Genomic DNA, 22127 nt, shown 5'->3' with positions numbered 1-22127 from the left:
CTTCTGGCTGTGCCGGGTGGATATTATAACAGAACATGGTCAAGATGTTAAAATGTTCGTAAATGACCAGCATGGTCAAATAATAATAATCATAGTAATTGTCGAGGGTGCAACAAGCACGTCCGGTGAACAGGTCAGGGTTCCGTAGCCGCAGGCAGAACAGTTGAAACTGGAGCAGCAGCATGGCCAGGTGGACTGGGGACAGCAAGGAGTCATCATGCCAGGTAGTCCTAGGGCTCAGGTCCTCCGAGAGAAAGAAAGAAAGAAAGAAAGAGAGAATTAGAGAGAGCATATTTACATTCACACAGGACACTGGATAAGACAAGAGAATACTCCAGATGTAACAGACTGACCCTAGCCCCCCGACACATAAACTACTGCAGCATAAATACTGGAGGCTGAGACAGGAGGGATCAGAAGACACTGTGGCCCCATCCGATGATACCCCGGACAGGGCCAAACAGGCAGGATATAACCCCACCCACTTTGCCAAAGCACAGCCCCCACACCACTAGAGGGATATCTACAACCACCAACTTACCGTCCGAAGACAAGGCCGAGTATAGCCCACAAAGATGTCCGCCACGGCACAACCCAAGGGGAGGGGGCGCCAACCCAGACAGGAAGACCACGTCAGTGGCTCAACCTACTCAAGTGACGCACCCCTCCCATGGACGGCATGGAAGAACACCAGTAAGTCAGTGACTCAGCCCCTGTAAAAGGGTTAGAGGCAGAGAATCCCAGTGGGAAGAGGGGAACCGACAAGGCAGAGACAGCAAGGGCGGTTCGTTGCTCCAGCCTTTCCGTTCACCTTCACACTCCTGGGCCAGACTATACTTAATCATAGGACCTACTGAAGAGATAAGTCTTCAGTAAAGACTTAAAGGTTGAGACTGAGTCTGCGTCTCTCACATGGGTAGGCAGACCATTCCATAAAAATGGAGCTCTATAGGAGAAAGCCCTACCTCCAGCCGTTTGCTTAGAAATTCTAGGGACAATTAGGAGGCCTGCGTCTTGTGACCGTAGCGTACGTGTAGGTATGTACGGCAGGACCAAATCGGAAAGATAGGTAGGAGCAAGCCCATGTAATGCTTTGTAGGTTAGCAGTAAAACCTTGAAATCAGCCCTTGCCTTAACAGGAAGCCAGTGTAGGGAAGCTAGCACTGGAGTAATATGATCAAATTTTTTGGTTCTAGTCAGGATTCTAGCAGCCGTATTTAGCACTAACTGAAGTTTGTTTAGTGCTTTATCCGGGTAGCCGGAAAGTAGAGCATTGCAGTAGTCGAGCCTAGAAGTAACAAAAGCATGGATTAATTTTTCTGCGTCATTTTTGGACAGAAAGTTTCTGATTTTTGCAATGTTACGTAGATGGAAAAAAGCTGTCCTTGAAGCAGTCTTGATATGTTCTTCAAAAGAGAGATCAGGGTCCAGAGTAACGCCGAGGTCCTTCACAGTTTTATTTGAGACGACTGTACAACCATCCAGATTAATTGTCAGATTCAACAGAAGATCTCTTTGTTTCTTGGGACCTAGGACAAGCATCTCTGTTTTGTCCGAGTTTAAAAGTAGAAAATTTGCAGCCATCCACTTCCTTATGTCTGAAACACAGGCTTCTAGCGAGGGCAATTTTGGGGCTTCACCATGTTTCATTGAAATGTACAGCTGTGTGTCGTCCGCATAGCAGTGAAATTTAACATTATGTTTTCGAATGACATCCCCAAGAGGTAAAATATATAGAGAAAACAATAGTGGTCCTAGAACGGAACCTTGAGGAACACCGAAATTTACAATTGATTTGTCAGAGGACGAACCATTCACAGAGACAAACTGATATCTTTCCGACAGATAAGATCTAAACCAGGCCAGAACTTGTCCATGTAGACCAATTTGGGTTTCCAATCTCTCCAAAAGAATGTGGTGATCGATGGTATCAAAAGCGGCACTAAGATCTAGGAGCACGAGGACAGATGCAGAGCCTCGGTCTGACGTCATTAAAAGGTCATTTACCACCTTCACAAGTGCAGTCTCAGTGCTATGATGGGGTCTAAAACCAGACTGAAGCGTTTCGTATACATTGTTTGTCTTCAGGAAGGCAGTGAGTTGCTGCGCAACAACTTTTTCTAAAATTTTTGAGAGGAATGGAAGATTCGATATAGGCCGATAGTTTTTTATAATTTCTGGGTCAAGATTCGGCTTTTTCAAGAGAGGCTTTATTACTGCCACTTTTAGTGAGCTTGGTACACATCCGGTGGATAGAGAGCCGTTTATTATGTTCAACATAGGAGGGCCAAGCACAGGAAGCAGCTCTTTCAGTAGTTTAGTTGGAATAGGGTCCAGTATGCAGCTTGAGGGTTTGGAGGCCATGATTATTTTCATCATTGTGTCAAGAGATATAGTACTAAAACACTTTAGTATCTCCCTTGAGCCAAGGTCCTGGCAGAGTTGTGCAGACTCTCAGACCCAGATTTAAAGATGAGTCCGTAATTTGCTTTCTAATGATCATGATCTTTTCCTCAAAAAAGTTCATAAATTTATTACTGCTGAAGTGAAAGCCATCCTCCATTTGCGAATGCTGCTTTTTAGTTAGCTTTGCGACAGTGTCAAAAAGAAATTTCGGATTGTTCTTATTTTCCTCAATTAAGTTGGAAAAATAGGATGATCGTGCAGCAGTGAGGGCTCTTCGATACTGCACGGTACTGTCTTTCCAAGCTAGTCGGAAGACTTCCAGTTTAGTGTGGCGCCATTTCCGTTCCAATTTTCTGGAAGCTTGCTTCAGAGCTCGTGTATTTTCTGTATACCAGGGAGCTAGTTTCTTATGACAGATGTTTTTAATTTTTAGGGGTGCAAATGCATCTAGGGTATTGCGCAAGGTTGAATTGAGTTCCTCGGTTAGGTGGTTAACTGATTCTTGTCCTCTGACGTCCTTGGGTAGGCAGAGGGAGTCTGGAAGGGCATCAAGGAATCTTTGGGTTGTCTGAGAATTTATAGCACGACTTTTAATCTTCCTTGGTTGGGGTCTGAGCAGATTATTTGTTGCAATTGTAAACGCAATAAAATGGTGGTCCGATAATCCAGGATTATGAGGAAAAACATTAACATCCACAACATTTATTCCATGGGACAAAACTAGGTCCAGAGTATGACTGTGGCAGTGAGTAGGTCCAGAGACATGTTGGACAAAACCCACTGAGTCGATGATGGCTCCGAAAGCCTTTTGGAGTGGGTCTGTGGACTTTTCCATGTGAATGTTAAAGTCACCAAAAATTAGAATATTATCTGCTATGACTACAAGATCCGATAGGAATTCAGGGAACTCAGTAAGGAACACTGCATATGGCCCAGGAGGCCTGTAAACAGTAGCTATAAAAAGTGATTGAGTAGGCTGCATAGATTTCATGACTAGAAGCTCAAAAGACGAAAACGTCATTGTTTTTTTTTTTTGTAAATTGAAATTTGCTATCGTAAATGTTAGCAACACCTCCGCCTTTGCCGGATGCACGGGGGGTTTGGTCACTAGTGTAACCAGGGGGTGAGGCCTCATTTAACACAGTAAATTCATCAGGCTTAAGCCATGTTTCAGTCAGGCCAATCACATCAAGATTATGATCAGTGATTAGTTCATTGACTATAACTGCCTTGGAAGTGAGGGATCTAACATTAAGTAACCCAATTTTGAGATGTGAAGTATCACAATCTCTTTCAATAATGGCAGGAATGGAGGAGGTCTTTATACTAGTAAGATTACTGAAGCGAACACCGCCATTTTTAATTTTGCCCAACCAAGATCGAGGCACAGACACGGTCTCAATGGGGAAAGCTGAGCTGACTACGCTAACTGTGCTAGTGGCAGACTCCACTAGGCTGGCAGGCTGGCTAACAGCCTGTTGCCTGGCCTGCACCCTATTTCATTGTGGAGCTAGAGGAGTTAGAGCCCTGTCTATGTTCGTAGATAAGATGAGAGCACCCCTCCAGCTAGGATGGAGTCCGTCACTCCTCAGCAGGCCAGGCTTGGTCCTGTCTGTGGGTGAATCCCAGAAAGAGGGCCAGTTATCTACAAATTCTATCTTTTGGGGGCGGCAGAAAACAGTTTTCATCCAGCGATTGAGTTGTGAGACTCTGCTGTAGAGCTCATCACTCCCCCTAACTGGGAGGGGGCCAGAGACAATTACTCGATGCCGACACATCTTTCTAGCTGATTTACACGCTGAAGCTATATTGCGCTTGGTGACCTCTGACTGTTTCATCCTAACATCGTTGGTGCCGACGTGGATAACAATATCTCTATACTCTCTACACTCGCCAGTTTTAGCTTTAGCCAGCACCGTCTTTAGATTAGCCTTAACGTCGGTAGCCCTGCCCCCTGGTAAACAGTGTATGATCGCTGGATGATTAGTTTTAAGTCTAATACTGCGGGTAATGGAGTCGCCAATGACTAGGGTTTTCAATTTGTCAGAGCTAATGGTGGGAGCCGTCGGCGTCTCAGACCCCACAACGGGAGGAGCAGAGACCAGAGAAGTCTCGGCCTCCGACTCCGACTCGCTTAACGGGGAGAACCGGTTGAAAGTTTCTGTCGGCTGAATAAGCGACACCGGTTGAGCATTCCTACAGCGTTTCCCTCCAGAAGCCATGAGAAAGATGTCCGGCTGCGGGGACCGTGCGAGGGGGTTTATACTAACGTTACTATCTGTACTTGCTGGTGGCACAGACGCTGTTTCATCCTTTCCTACACTGAAATGACCCTTGCCTAACGATTGCGTCTGAAGCTGGGCTTGCAGCACAGCTATCCTTGCCGTAAGGCGATCGTTCTCCTGTATATTATGAGTACAACGACTGCAATTAGAAGGCATCATGTTAATGTTACTTAGCTTCGGCTGTTTGAAGTCCTGACGAACCATGTCCAGATAAAACCTCTTCTGTTGAGATTTCTCCTAGATCACAGGGAGACTAAAATATCCAGTGTATCAGTCTTTATTATCATAGTCTACTGAATACTTTATATAACTATATTTTGTTATGGAATTTAAAGTTCATACAACCATCATCATAGAAGTCTTCTGATTCCTACAGTTCATGCGTTTATTTTATCTAAGAGGACAAATGTCCAAAGTAAACAGCTTTTACATTTGCATCAGCTTTTTATTAGCTTTTAAAAACATAAATTCACACATTTCAAGAGAATCATTCCCTATCTTGTCAGCATTGAACAATGTTTATAAACACCCAACCAAAATGTAAAATACATTTTTTTAATAATCTTTTTTTCTTTCTATTGAATTATTAAGTCTACATTATTTTGTCTTTCCAACATGAGAAAAGTATGTATGTAGACTACTTTCCCCTGCCTCATTCCTCAGTTTACCAAACAGTGGTCAGCATCAGACAGCATAGAGGTCAGCAGGGTTTGTATCAAAGCCTATTCTACACATTTAAAAAATGTTTGTTTTCCTCCTTAGTAATTAACAGAAAAGACACAAGATGCTGATTTTCACAAGAGCACATTCAACAAGTGAAGTGAATGCACTTTTATTTATTATCTCCTACATATTAATAAATTAACGCTTAAAAGGGGCAATCCGGGATTTGAAAAACAACAAAGTGACCACCCCACCAGCTGTTTTGGTAAACAGTTGAGCGATAGGGTTGGAGAAATATAACGACGCTCAAATTCATAGAGTGATCTATGGATGTGAGAACTGACAATCCATGAGATCAAAATTACAGTTTTAACCATGTGTTGAAGCTATACAGCATTTGTTTACAGATGAAATGTTTACAAACAATGGAGTAAAACAAGCTTATAATTTGGGTTCTGATGGGGATGGACTGTTGAACTAAGCTCATGTACCATTTAAACATGATATTCTTCAAGAACCAATGGCTCTATATCATTAATTTCAAAGTAAAAAAATGTATGTACCAATTGCAGATTGCCGCTTTAAAGCTCACAATATATATAAACTCATTATTTACAAAAATATACACTGCCAGTCAAACGTTTGGACACACCTACTCATTCAAGAGGTGGTTTTCTTTATTTTTTTACTATTTTCTATATTGTAGAATAATAGGGAAGACATCAAAACTATGAAATAACACATTTGGAATCATGTAGTAACCAAAAAAGTGTTAAACAAATCAAAATATATTTTATACTTGAGATTCTTCAAAGTAGACACCCTTTGCCTTGATGACAGCTTTGCACACTCTTGGCATTCTCTCAACCAGCTTCACCTGGAATGCCTTTCCAACATTCTTGAAGGAGTTCCCACATATTCTGAGCACTTGTTGGCTGCTTTTCCCTCACTCTGTGGTCCAACTCATCCCAAACCAGGTCGGGTGATTGTGGAGGCCAGGTCATCTGATGCGGCACTCCATCACTCTCCTTATTGGTCAAAAAGTCCTCACACAGCCTGGAGGTGTGTTTTGGGTTATTGTCCTGTTGAAAAACAAATGATAGTCCCACTAAGCGCAAACCAGATGGGATGGTGTGTCACTGCAGAATGATGTGGTGGCCATGCTGGTTATGTGTGCCTTGAATTTTAAATAAATCACAGACAGTGTCACCAGCAAAGCACCCACACCATCACACCTCCACCTCCATGCTTCACAGTGGGAACCACTCATACCGAGATCATCCGTTCACCTACTCTGAGTGTCACAAAGACACAGCGGTTAAAACCAAAAATCTCAAACTGAATTGTGAGGAATTTATTTGGCCTGCAATTTCTGAGGCTGGTAACTCTAATGAACTTACACTATGCAGCAGAGGTAACTCTCGGTCTTCCTTTCCTGTGGTGGTCCTCATGAGAGCCAGTTTCATAATAGGGCTTGATTGTTTTGTGACTGCACTTGAAGAAACTTTCCAAGTTCTTGAAATTTTCCAGATTGACTGACCATGTCTTAAAGCAATGATGGACTATCATTTCTCTTTGCTTATTTGAGTTGTTCTTGCCATAACATGGAGTCAGTCTTTTACCAAATAGGGCTATTTTCTGTATACCACCAATACCTTGTCACAACACAACAGATTGGCTCAAATGCATTAAGAAGGAAAGAAATTCTACAAATTAACTTTTAACAAGGCACACCTGTTAATTCAAATGCATTCCAGGTGTCTACCTCATGAAGCTGGTTGAGAGTGTGCAAAGATGTCATCAAGGCAAAAGCTGGCTACTTTGAAGAATCTGAAATATATAATATATTTTCATTTGTTTCACAGTTGTTTGGTTACTACATGTTTCCATATGTGTTATTTCAAAGTTTTGATGTCTTCACTATTACTCTACAATGTAGAAAACAGTAAAAATAAAGAAATGCCCTTGAATGAGTAGGTGTTTCCAAACTTTTGACTGGTACTGTGCTTGTGTACAATAAATAAACACTTGACTACAGTGATTGGTGCGGAGCTTGTATTTTTTTTTCTTGTTGATGGTGACACTCAAGGGCCTAGATACATGTGTGTGAATTGGAAAGCAAGAGTGAGTGAATCCAAATGCGAACTGCTAATATCTTCTCTCAGGTCCCACAGGTGTCTCTTTATCGGCCTGTATGGAGTCTTGCTCTTAGTAATAATAAAAATAATTACATTTGTAAAGCAAAAAAAACTAGACAGGGCAACAACACAAAGAACACAGCTGACTCTACAAGGGACAAGGACACAGATATCAACAGAATGCCTACCTAAAGAGAAAGGTCTTTATGCCCATTTTAAAGGAACGCAGACTCTGTGGTCCCTTCAGGAGGTCCGTGAGGGCATTCCAGAGACTGGGGGCTATGGAGGTGCAGGCTATCACATGACCTGAGGGTGTGGGTGGGGTTATGAAGGGAGAACAGTTCTTTGCGATAAGGAGGGGCATTTCCATGAATACACTGGAAAGTCAGCAGGAGGGATTTGAATTCAATCCGGAATGAGACGGGGAGCCAGTGCAGAGATGCCAGGGTGGGGGTGATGTGATGGTGTTTCCACAGTCTCATCAGGATCCTGGCAGCGCCGTTCTGGATGCATTGGACCTTCTGGAGACTCCTGCCAGGGATCAAATCAAATTTTCAAACCAAATCAAATTTTATTTGTCACATGCGCCGAATACAACAGGTGTAGACCTTAACGTTAAATGCTTACTTACAAGCCTTTAACCAACAATGCAGTTCAATTAATAGAGTTAAGAAAGTATTTACTAAATAAACTAAAGTAAAAAAATAAACGAACACAAAATTACATAACAATAACAAAGCTACATACAGGGGACACCGGTACTGAGTCAACGTGCGGCGGTACAGGTTAGTCTATGTAACTTGTACACATAGGTAGGGGTAAAGTGACTATGCATATTCTAATAAACAGCGAGTAGGAGCAGTGTAAAAACAAACGCTGGGGGTCAATGTAAGTAGTCCGTGTGGCCATTTGAGTAACTGTTCAGCAGTCTTATAGCTTGGGGGTAGAAACTGTTAAGGAGCCTTTTGGACCTAGACTTGGTGCTCCAGTACCACTTGCCGTGCGGTAGCAGAGAGAACAGTCTATGACTTGGGTATCTGGAGTATTTGACAGTTTTTTGGGCCTTCCTCTGACACCGCCTAGTATATATAGGTCCTGGATGGCAGGAAGTTTGGCCCCAGTGATGTATTGGGCTATACGCATTACCCTCTGTAGCGCTTTACGGTCGGATGCCGAGCAGTTACCATACCAGGGGTTGATGCAACCGGTCAGGATGCTCTCGATGGTGCAGCTGTATAATTTTTTGAGGATCTGGGTGCCCATGCCAAAACTTTTCAGTCTCCTGAGGGGGAAAAGGTGTGGTCGTGCCCTCTTTATGACTGTCTCTCGACCAGCTCCACTAGGGTCGATGTTAATGGGGGCCTGTCAATAACAGTTGGTGCGCGATGTCTAATATTAACCTGTCTGGGCGAGGTGGAATGCTTGTCTGGGCCAGTGGGACGTTAGTGTCCCACCCTATTCGACAGCCAGTGGAATCGCGTGGCGCGAAATACAAATACCTAAAAAATGCTATAACTTCAATTTCTCAAACATATGACTATTTTACACCATTTTAAAGACAAGACTCTCGTTAATCTAACCCAGTGGTTCTTAACCTGGGTTCGATCGAACCCCAGGGGTTCGGTGAGTCAGTCTCAGGGGTTCGGCGGAGGTCAAGACACACACCCGACTCATATGATTCGTGATGACACGCCCCGCTTGGCCATCATTGGCTGCAGGTGATCACGCAACATCGCTTGGCCTATCTGTGCTGCAGGGAATTTGGCGCGCTCAGTAGTCGAATTGTGACTGTCGTGATGGTACGTCGTGTAATTTCTTTCTTAATATTGTAATCCCTTCATACTAACTATGTCGAGCAAAAAAAGAAAGTGGTCGGACGAATATGTACAATATGGATTCACATGTATAACGGAACGTGATGAGAGTCAGCGTCCTAACTGCATGATTTGCAATGCCAAGTTGAGCAATTCTAGTCTAGCACCAGCAAAACTAAGAGAACACTTCCTTAAGCTGCATGGAGATGGACAATACAAGAACACAACGCTCGCTGAATTCAAGGTGAAGAGAGCCAGATTCGATGAAAAGGCTACTTTGCCTGTTCTCGGCTTTGTACCCATCAACAAACCGATCCTCACAGCATCGTTTCATACCGTTTGTTACAACATATCTTTGCGAGCAATCCTTTTCGGGGATGCTGGACATAAAAACGAAGAAAAGGAACAGACTTTGTTGCGAAAATGACATGAGAGTGGCGCTTGCCAAGGTGAAGCCGCGCATTTCTGAACTGGTCTCTGAAAGGCAACAGCAGAAGTCACACTGATTTGCAGTAAATATTCATTATTATGTTTTTGTTTTTGTGTGAAAATCATGTTTTAATGGTTTTGTTCTTTGAACACTGATGTTGATGCACGGTTCATTTTGTGCACCAGTAAAATATATACCTATGTTTTGAATTTTATTTTTCCAATTAAAACCTCTTGACGTTACCCTAGGATAGGGGGCGCCACAGCGCATTTTGGAAAAAAATCGTTCCCATTTTCAACGGCCTACTAATCAAAGTCAGAAGCTAGGACATGCATATACTTATTTTATATGGATAGAAAACACCCTAAATTTTCTAAAACTGTTTGAATGGTGTCTGTGAGTATAACAGAACTCGTATGGCAGTCAAAACCCCGAGACCGATTGAACCAGGAAGTGGAAATCTGAATTGTCGACTCGACTTCACAGCCTTACCTATAATTCACAACGTGAAAAAATGATAATTGAGCACTTTCCAGTGCTTCCACTAGATGTCCCCAGTCTTTACAAAGTGTTTTGAGGGTTCTGCGGTAGAAACTCAGTGAAAGAGACGATGTGGCAATTGGTCACAGTCGGAGGGCCATGAGCATTGTGACGTCGGCGGCCGTGTCTGCCCCCACCTTTGGAAGTTTTTTGAAACACAATGAAATCGTCCCACTCGAATCTGATTGGCTCTCTTGTTGAAACAGGCCCTGACGATTACTTGATACAACGTTTGACATGTTTGAACGACCCTAACTTACCGTAAACAGTCATTTTGCGTTAGCCAGCTGCCGCCCACGGATCAACATTTGATTACAGCCTTAGGAAGCGCTAACAAGAGGAAGCTAATGGAACATAAAGCATGGACTTTTTCGACCGAAAATACATTTGTCATGGACCTGGGACATCGGGAAGTGATTTCTGATGAAGACAACTAAAGGTGAGGGATTATTGGCGATATTATACAATATCAGATGTTACGTGCTATTGTTCACAGGTGGCGCCGAGCTAGGTTTTCGAGCTCAATTTCTGGGTATCGCATCCCATTTGATCTCAAAGTGTGATTACCCTGTAAAGTTAATTTAAAATCTGTTTTGACTGGTGTTTTCAAGAGATATTCATCTATAAATCTTAGATTGACAATATGTATAAAAAAAATCGTTTTCGAATAGTTATTTATAAAATTGTAGCACTGTTTCCCGGGACGCATTTTATGGGAAATTGTTAGTCAACCTCAGGTGCCGATGTAAAATGCTGTTTTTATATAGAAATATGACCTTTATTGAACAAAAGATTGCATGCTGTGTGTAACATGATGTCCTAGGTGTGTCATCTGATGAAGTTTGTAAAAGGTTAGTGCTGCATTTAGCTGTTTTTTGTTTATATGTGATGGGTGTGCTTGCTCGGAAAATTCATATGATGCGACTTTTACCATGTACTCCTCTAACATAATCTAATATTGTGCTTTTCCTGTAAAACCTTTTTGAAATCGGACAACGAGGGTCGATTCAAGAGAGGTGTATCTATAAAACGATATGAGACAGCCCTATATTTGAAAAAAAATAAATATTGAATTTCGTTATGCTAATGTCGCTAGGAGTTTTCGCTGGAAAATCATCCCGCTAACGGGAAGAGACATTGAAGAGGTTTTAAGAAGGGTTCGGTGAATGCGCATATGAAACTGGTGGGGGTCAGTACCTCCAACAAGGTTAAGAACCACTGATCTAACCACATTGTCCGATTTCAAAAAGGCTTTACAGTGAAAGCAAAACATTAGATTATGTCAGCAGAGTACCCTGCCAAAAATAATCACACAGCCATTTTCAAAGCAAGCATGTATGTCACAAAAAACAAAACCACAGCTAAATGCAGCACTAACCTTTGATGATCTTCATCAGATGACACTCCTAGGACATTATGTTATACAATACATGCATGTTTTGTTCAATCAAGTTCATATTTATATCAAAAAACAGCTTTTTACATTAGCATGTGATGTTCAGAACTAGCATACCCACCGCAAACTTCCAGTGAATTTACTAAATTACTCATGATTAACGTTCACAAAATACATAAATTATTTTAAGAATTATAGATACAGAACTCCTTTATGCACTCGCGGTGTCAGATTTTAAAATAGCTTTTCGGCGAAAGCACATTTTGCAATATTCTGAGTACATAGCCCGGCCATCACGGCTAGCTATTTTGACACCCACCAAGTTTGGGGCTCACTATTAGAAAAATTGGAATACCTCCGTTTTGTTTGTGCGTTCAGGTCACTATCCGAAGGGTGACGCGCGAGCGCATTTCGTGACAAAAAAAATCAAAATATTCCATTACCGAACTTCGAAGCATTTCAAACGCTGTTTGAAATCAATTTTTATGCTATTTTTCTCGTAAAATAGCGATAATATTCCAACCGGGCGATGTTGTATTCATTCAAAGGCTGAAAGAAAAAAATGGCGAATTCTCATGAATGCGCATCTCCAGTGTCACTGTCCCCAGGCTGACCACTCACAAATTCTCCTGCTGTTTTTCGTCCAGAGACAGCACACCCCATTACACTTTCTGGTGCCTTCTGAGAGCCAATGGCCTTAGAAAATGTCACATTACAGCAGAGATGCTGTATTTTCGATAGAGATGCAACAGAAGGACAACAAATTGTCAGACAGGTCACTTCCTGTATGGAATCTTCTCAGGTTATGGCCTGCCATATGAGTTCTGTTATACTCACAGACACCATTCAAACAGTTTTAGAAACTTTAGGGTGTTTTCTATCCAAATCTACTAATTATATGCATATTCACATTTCTGGGCAAGAGTAGTAACCAGTTTAAATAGGGTACGTTTTTTTATCCGGCCGTGCAAATACTGCCCCCTAGCCCCAACAGGTTAAAGAAGTTTTGACAGGTTGCTCACCTGAGGTAGAGTACTTTATGATAAGGTGTAGACCACACTATCTACCAAGAGAGTTCTCATCTATATTATTCTTAGCTGTCTATTTACCTACACAGATCGATGCTGGCACTAAGACCACACTCAACCAACTCTGTAAGGCCATAAGCAAACAAGAAAATGCTCATCCAGAAGTGGCGCTCCTAGTGACCGGGGACTTTAATGCAGGCAAATTTATATCAGTTTGACGAAAATTTTACCAGCATGTCACATGTGCAATCAGAGGAAAACAAAAGTCTAGACCACCTTTACACCACACACAGAGATGCATACAAATCTCTTCCCCACCCTCCATTTGGCAAATCTGACCATAATTCTATCCTCCTGAATCCTCCTTACAAGCAAAAACTAAAGCAGGAGGTACCAGTGACTCGCTCAATATGGAAGTGGTCAGATGACACGTACGCTACGCTATAGGACTGTTTTCCTAGCACAGACTGGAATATGCTCCAGGATTCATCCAATGGCATTAACCTGTTGGGGCTAGGGGGCAGTATTTTCACGGCTGGATAAAAAAAGTACCAGATTTAATCTGGTTACTAATCCTACCCAGTAACTAGAATATGCATATACTTATTATATATGGATAGAAAACACCCTAAAGTTTCTAAAACTGTTTGAATGGTGTCTGTGAGTATAACAGAACTCATTTGGCAGGCAAAACCCTGAGACAGATTCTGACAGGAAGTGGATACCTGATGTGTTGAATTGACTTTAAGCCTATGCCATTGAAAAACAAAGGGGCTGATGAATGTTTTGGCACTTCCTATTGCTTCCACTAGATGTCACCAGCCTTTACAAAGTGTTTTGAGTCTTATACTGTGAGATCTGACCGAACAAGAGCCTTGGAACGGTGATGGCCCATTAGACACCTGGCGCGCGAGTTCATGTTGGGTACTCTCGTTCCAATACGTTTTAAAAGAGAACCCAATCGTCCGCCTTGAATTTTATTCATGTTCTGGTTAAAAAAGGCACTAATGATTTATGCGATACAACGTTTGACATGTTTGAACGAACGTAAATATATTTTTTCCGTTCGTGAAGTGAAGTCCGGCTGGCTTAGATCATGTGCTAACAACACGGAGCTTTTTGGACATAAATGATGAGCTTTTTTGAACAAAACTACATTCGTTATGGACCTGGGATTCCTGGAAGTGACATCTGATGAAGAGAATCAAAAGGTAATGGATTATTTACATAGTATTTTCGATTTTAGATCTCTCCAACATGGCGGTTAGTCTGTATCGCAAAGCGTATTTTTCTGGGCGCAGTGCTCAGATTATTGCAAAGTGTGATTTCCCAGTAAGGTTATTTTTAAATCTGGCAAGTCGATTGCGTTCAAGAGATGTAAATCTATAATTCTTTGAATGACAATATAATATTTTACCAATGTTTTCTAATATTAATTAATTATTTTGTTGTGATGACTTGACTGCCGGTTATTGGAGGGAAACGATTTCCTGAACATCAACGCCATAGTAAAACGCTGTTTTTGGATATAAATATGAACTTGATAGAACTAAAAATGCATGCATTGTCTAACATAATGTCCTAGGAGTGTCATCTGATGGAGATTGTAAAAGGTTAGTGCATAATTTTAGCTGATTTTATGGTTTTGGTGACGCCTGTCTTTGAATTGACAATACATTACACACAGCTATTGTCAATGTACTCTCCTAACATAACCTAACTTTATGCTTTCGCCGTAAAACCTTTTTGAAATCGGACAACGTGGTTAGATTAAGGAGATGTTTATCTTTCAAAGGGTGTAAAATAGTTGTATGTTTGAGAAATTTGAATTTTGACATTTATTTGGTTTCAAATTTGCCGCTCTTGAAATGCACCTGCTGTTGATAGGGTGCGCCACGGGTGGCACGCTAGCGTCCCAAATAGCCCCAAGAAGTTAAGGGGTATACCACCTCAGTCATCGGCTTAATCAATAATTGCATCGATGACGTCGTCCCCACAGCGACCGTACATACATATCCCAACCAGAAGCCATGGATTACAGGCAACATCCACATAGAGCTACAGGTTAGAACTGTCGCTTTCAAAGAGCGGGACACTAATCCGGACTCTTATAAGAAATCCTGCTATGCCCTCAGACGAACGATCAAACATGCAAAGCATCAATACAGGATTAAGATTGAGTCCTACTACACTGGCTCTGATGCTCGTCGGATGTGGCAGGGCTTGAAAACTATTACGGACAACAAAAGGAAAACCAGACGCGAGCTTCCCAGTGACGCAAGCCTACCAGATGAGCTAAATGCCTAATAAACTCACGTCGAGCCAAGCAACACTGAAGCATGCACAAGAGCACCAGCTGTTCTGGATGACTGTGTGATAAAGTTCTCGGTAGTTGGTGTGAGCAAGATCTTTAACTTCTTATGGCTTGGGGGCAGTATTTCGATGTCTGGATGAGAACCGTGCCCAAAGTAACCTGCCTGTTACTCAGGCCCAGAAGCTAGGATATGCATATAATTGCTAGATTTGGATAGAAAATACTCTAAAGTTAACAAAAGTTTTTTGATGTGGGTAGTTTTCAATTGAATGGGTGTCACGCCCTGACCATAGAGAGCCTTTTTATTCTCTATTTTGGTTAGGTTGGGGTGTGACTAGGGCGGGGGGGGGTGTTTCTATCTAGGTGTTTTATTTCTATGTTGGCCTGGTATGGTTCCCAATCAGAGACAGCTGTGTATCGTTGTCTCTGATTGGGGATCATATTTAGGCAGCCATTTCCCCACTGTGTTTTGTGGGATCTTGTTTCGAGTTAGTGCATGTGGCACCTCTGATGTTACAGATAGTTGTTTGTTTCCTTTTGTTTTGTAAGTTTCACTAAATAAAATATGTGGAACTCAGAGCACGCTGTGCCTTGGTCTGTCTCTCCACACAACCGTGACAGAAGATCCCACCACAACAGGACCAAGCAGCGTGCCCAGGAGGAGATGGCATCCTGGACTTACGAGGAGATCGAGGAGAAAATATCCTGGACTTACAATGTTTATTAATCCAAATGGGTAGGCAACAGAATTGACATGGACAGGCAAAAAGGTCAAAACCAGATCAGAGTCCAGGAGGTACAGAGTGGCAGACAGGCTTGTGGTCAAGGCAGGCAGAATGGTCAGGTAGGCGGGTACTAAGTCCAGAAAACAGACAAGGCTCAAAACTGTGAGGACAAGAAAAGGGACAAAAGTGGAGAGTCCCGTGGCAGAACTGGGAAGAGTGTTCCGGGCATTCTCCACCCAGACCAGTTAATGGCTTCAGGTAGTGAGGTTGGTTGAGACCAGGCACCTTAAGGTGGTCTCCAGATCTTGGTTGGCTCGCTACGACTGACCGTTAGTTTGGGGATGGAATCCGGATCACAGGCTGGTCCATGACCCAATAAGGGTGCAGAATGCCTTCCAGAACTGAGGACCCCGATCGGAGACCATGTCTACCGGGAGTCCATGGATCCGGAAGACATGCTGCACAATAAGCTGGGCCGTCTCCTTGGCAGAAGGTAGCTTGGGGAGAGGGATGAAATGGGCGGCCTTGGAGAACCGGTCGACTACCGTTAGAATGACTGTGTTGCCATCAGACTGAGAGCCCAGTGACAAAGTCCAGAGATATATGATACCAGGGACGATGAGGAACCGGTAGTGGCTGCAGGAGGCCAGAAGGAGCTTGCCGTGGAGTCTTGTTTTGAGCACACACAGTGCATGCAGTGACGAAGGCAGAGATGTCAGGGACCATTGTGGGCCACCAGAAACGTTGTCGAAGGAAGGCTAGTGTACAACGGGACACTGGTTGACAGGTCAGCCTGGAGAAATGAGCCAATTCCAGGACCCAGGACCGGACTGCGTTAGGTACAAACAGCCAGTTAGCCGGACCCCCTTCAGGTCCAGGTTGGGAGCATTGCACCTCACGAACCAGGTTCTCAATACCCCAATCCACAGTGGCAGCAAGACATGAGGTAGGGAGAATGGTTTCAGAAGTTTAGGGTGTGGCAGAGGAACTGTATAGGCGGGAGAGAGCATCAGGCTTCACATTTTTAAACCCAGGATAGTAGGAAATGGTAAAGTTGAATCTGGTAAACAGGAGGGCCCACCGGGCCTGCCTTGACTTGAGGCGCTTGGCTGAACGGAGATATTCCAAGTTTTTATGGTCGGTCCAATACCCTAGCATCCATGGACACAGAGAGAGGCTGATTGGGAATACCAAGCTCCGAAGCTATCGTGGCATCCATAAGAAATTCATCAGCCTCAGTCAATGAGCACTTGGAGAGACTTAGATTGGTCTCCCCAGAGCACAATAGCAAAAAGGGGTGTGCGGGTGATGGGAATTAGGGATCTCCCAGTCTGACTCACCATAGTACTGGTACCCACTAGAGACAAAGTTTTCCTAACAGGGCAGGTAGCTATAAAATGTCCTGCCCCTCCACAGTACAGACAACAGTTATTAATCATCCTCCGTGAGTGCTCCCAAACTGATAGCCTAGTTCTTCCCCACTGCATAGCCTCAGGAGTATCCAACTCACCCATCGTAGATTCACAAGAGAGCTCAGGTGACTTTGACTCCTCTCAGAAGAGCTGCCTTCAGAAACTTCCGAATTCCATAGGAGGTAAATGTGCCATATTGGGTGCACGAGTGTGCCCGAGACCAGACCTCCTCTCACTCTTGCATTCCCTTAGGCGTCCATCAATTTTAATGATTAAGGCGATAAGAGAGTCGAGGTCCGCCGGCAGTTCCCGAGCAGCTAGCTCATCCTTTACCTCCTCAGATAATCTGTGCAGAAAAGTATCGAAAAGAGACTCCGGATTCCAGGCACTCTCAGCGGCCAACGTGCGAAAGTCCACCGCGTAGTCTGCCACACTACGGTAGTTTTGACGTAAGTCAAGCAGTTTGCTGGCCGCCTTTCTCCCGGATACCGGAGACCCAAAAACTTTTCTCACCTCACATTAACGTAATTATATACGCTATCTTCGATCAGTCTGAAGAAAACAAAGATAGCTGTAGCTCAAAAATAAGCGAGCACTGAGAAAGAAAATCCCGGCAGGTACCAGGATTCCCTGAATATCGCTCTGGAGGAGGTAAGCGGGGTTCACGGGGAGTCGGGATAGGCTGTACAAACTCGCTACAGATAGGGAAAAATTACTGGGTGATTGGGGTTTTATAGAGGTGGCAGTCTCTGAGCTAACTCCCTGATTTGCTCCATAATAGCCTTTAACCCATGGTCGTGGCGTTCCGTCAAAGAACTGAGCCCTTCCAAAAGCCCCTGTAGAAACTCCTGATGTCTCCCAATGGTGGCTCCCTGCAGGGAGACAGCTTGGCGGAGCAGGTCCAGGTCTGCTGGGTCTGTCATGGCCAGTTCGTACTATCAAGGCACAAGACAAGACCCAGATGCAGACACAGGAGGCAGATAGTTGGAGTCTTACAATGTTTATTAATCCAAAGGGGTAGGCAAGAGAATGGTCGTGTACAGGCAAAAGGTCAAAACCAGATCAGAGTCCAAGAGGTACAGAGTGGCAGACAGGCTCGTGGTCAAGGCAGGCAGAATGGTAAGGCAGGCGGGTACAAAGTCCAGAAAACAGGCAAGGGTCAAAACCGGGAGGACTAGAAAAAGGAGAATGCAAAAAGCAGGAGAACGGGAAAAATGCTGGTTGACTTGGAAACATACAAGACGAACTGGCACAGAGAGACAGGAAACACAGGGATAAATACACAGGGAAAAATAAGCGACACCTGGAGGGGGTGGAGACAATCACAGGAACAGGTGAAACCGATCAGGGCGTGACATGGCTTCTGGATGGGATATGTACGGACGGTCACTGTGGGGACGACATCGTCTATGTACTTATTGATGAAGCCGGTGACAGAGGTGTTATACTCCTCAAAGCACTGGACTAGTGCTTTGCAGTAGTCCAGCCTTGAGCAGAAGCAGGATAGAGGTTGAGGTGGTGTTTGTGGATGGTAGAGGACGGGAGGAGACAGAGTAGTAGAGCTGGAGATGAGTAATCTGATGTTGCTGACCTTTGTTTGAAAAAAGTAAATGAAGCTGTTACACTGTTATTCCGTTTTCTTGGTGGGGGACTGTGGTTTCAAAAACAAGGTTTATGGTGGAAAACGGGTGCTTGAGTTTCCAGGATGTATATGGAGGTTTGAGTAGAACGGCAACCATTCATTGGAATAGGCCATTTGGTGCTATTGAAAGGCCATTTTGTGGACAGTGAGGCCCAAGTTTCGGAGACGCCGCTCCAAGATGTATCCAGTGGATTTCATGTTTCTTAGGTCTGGAGTAAACCATGGAGCTGAGCGAGCGAATGTGTTTTTATGGGGGCATGGAGATCAAGCACACTGCTCAGGGATCGGTTGTAGAACTCCATAGTTTGGCTCTCAAGAATGAGGGACTAGACATTATTAGGCTGTCTGTCTGACGCTCCTGGTTGAATAACAGAGGAACTAGTTACGTCCCAAATTGCTCCCTATCCCCTCTATAGCGCACTACTTTTCAGGCCATAGGGCTCAAAAGTAGTGCACTATATAGGAAATACCATGCCATTTGGGACACATCACTGTCTGTATGCATGCCACAGGTAGCCTAGCAATTAAGAGCGTTGGGCCAGTAACTGAAAGGCTGCTGGTTTGAATCCCAGAGCTAGTAATGTGAAAAAAATTATCTGCTGTTCTGCCCTTGAGCAAAGCAGTTAACCCCCCAAAACAACTGCTCCCCGGGTGCCGTTGACGTTGATTAAGGCAGCCCCCCGCACCTCTCTGATTCAGAGGGGTTGGGTTAAATACGGAAGACACATTTCGGTTGAATGCATTAAGTTGTGCAACTGACTAGATATCCCCTTTCACACATTATTTCACAAAGCAGGGCACCAAAAAACAGCTAACTGCAACCCTGATTGGGTGAGTGTCATACAGCAATTAACACAGATAAAGACTCTCTAGAAAGGTCGGAACCTAGGAAGAAATATAGAGAGGAACCAGGCTCTGAGGGCTGGTCAGTCGTCTTCTGGCTGGGCCAAGTAGAGATTATAAGTGTACAGATCGTTCTTCAAGATGGTTAAACGATCATAGACGACCAGCAGGGTCAAATAATAATCACAGTAGTTGTAGATGGTGCAACAGTTTCAAGACATATCTTACAGTCACATTGAGGGTCACAAAGGATGAGTCCCAAATGGCACTGGTTAAAAGTAGTGCACTATATAGGTAATAGGGTGCCATTTGGGAAGCATCCATAGAGATACAAATGTGGGAGAGAAAAATGGCATGTTCTGTTGTCAGTTTGCTCTTTCTCAAACATCCTTGGAAGGGTACCCTGTTTCTCTATCCATAGATACACATTTTCTTATTCCTACACTGGTCTGAGGTGGAGGAGACAAACTACGTCCCAAATGGCACCCTATTCCCTATATGTTGCACTATGTGCCCTGGTTCAAAGTAGTGGACTAAATAGGGAATAGGATGTCATTTAGGACACACATTATGTTGCTGCAGGCATGTGGTGCAGTGGTGCGGTGTGCGGTGGTAAGTATAAAACACACAAGAGGTTTAAGAACATCTATCCTTGCTCCTTAAATATTTAGAGTGATTCTGTCAAGCTGTTGGGTGGGGCCTTCTTCTTCTGTGTGTGTGTGTGTGTGTGTGTGTGTGTGTGTGTGTGTGTGTGTGTGTGTGTGTGTGTGTGTGTGTGTGTGTGTGTGTGTGTGTGTGCGTCAGAGAAGAAGAAGTTGGATTGTAATAGACGATTGCAGGGTTGAGAATTGCACCCCTAAGTCCTGAGAGCTCCATTGTCTTTCCAATTCGAAATTCATAGGTAATGGGAGAGTGTATATTGTGTTGGATTTAAATTTGACTTGGATGTCACCAATGTTACCATCCTGTAGCTTTAAGCTGAAAACATTCAATGATTTAGTTTCCCTACTAGTCTAGTAGTGAAGAGGCAACTCAGCATGGAGAACAGTGGAAGTTGATATAAGTGCTTCTTCATTGTTAAAAGTCAAATCTTCCCATTCCAAAACAAAAATGGCCGCAGGTGAAAAATCTGAGCTTGAACCTTTGGGCTGTGAAGTAGAGGATCATGTATAAAGGCCTGGACCATCATGTACTGTAATGGCAAAGCAGCCCTCAGGGAGCCAGATGACATGAACTTCACCATGTCTACTTGTTCATTGTGTAGGGAACCAGGCTCAATGGAGGTGGGGGAGGGGCTCTGTCTACATCCCAAATGGCATCCTATTCCCTGCCTAGTGTACTACTTTTGACCAGAGCCATATCAAAAGTAGTTCACCATATAGAGAATAGGGTGCCATTTGGGACGCATCCTCTGTATAGCTGCGGGCTCAGCATTTCTACTGCTGAGGTGATCGCAGAGGAGATAGATCAGAGTTTTCTTCCCTCGTTTGGTGGTTGTTCTGTCTTGGGGCTTTTGTTCTTTAACGTCTTTTGTTTGACATATGACCCGTGTTTATATGAAGTGTCCTTCTCTCCCTCTCAGACCTGTAGACTTATAACTCAGTCAGGATTGGTCAAAAACGGAGAAAGGGAGGGAGGGAGAGAGAGAGAGAAAGGTGTAAAGAGATGGAGAGAGAGAGCGAGATAGAGGGAGAGAAATGCTCTGCACCTCGTTTTCCAGAGCCTTTGTAGCGACAAGATAATGGTTACAACCATCTTACAATGTATCTTTACTAGTCAAGCTTTTTCCCCAAAACCATCGTTACCCAAAGTTGCACTTGAAAAACCTTGTTATTTACCGGAGGTGTGGACTCGAGTCACATGACTTGGACTCGAGTCAGAAATATGATGACTTGCAACTCGACTTTGACTTTAACACCAATGACTCGTGACTTGACATGGACTTGAGCCTTATGACTTAACCTGACTTGATACCCTCCCCAAGCCCAAATATAAAAAATGATGCTATTAAAAAAAGTGTGCAGCGCATCAACTCTTCATTTAACGAATTACAGATTGAATCGGACAGCAGCCAATCAAATTGTGCCAGCTGAGAAAAGGTTGTGCGTGGCAGTGCAGAGGAACGTCGGCGGGTGAATTCAGATGGAGCCCTTGGAAAGACGATACCCCAAAATCTTATTTTCGTATATAAAGACGACGCTGTATCAACAAAAAACGGATTGCAACTTGCAAAACATGCGGGAAGAAAATTACAGACGGAGCGTCAAATATTTCCAACTTTGTTCGACATTTGAAGCTGCACAAAGAACGGTAAGTCGTGGCTGATATAGCCGACAGCTATATATTTTATTACTTTACTGGTGTATTATGTAGGCTAACGTAATGTTAAATCAATGAGCTTCCACACAGTCAATCAGTGCGGAAACGTGATCATTGCACCCAATACTGAGCTACAACTGGCTAGGCAGTTGGTAGCCTAAATCCTGCCTGA

Source organism: Salmo trutta, chromosome 2, assembly GCF_901001165.1.
Source record: "Salmo trutta chromosome 2, fSalTru1.1, whole genome shotgun sequence".
Classification (NCBI taxonomy): Eukaryota; Metazoa; Chordata; class Actinopteri; order Salmoniformes; family Salmonidae; genus Salmo; species Salmo trutta.
The sequence above is the reverse complement of the archived record's forward strand: the minus strand, read 5'-3'. Positions refer to the sequence as shown.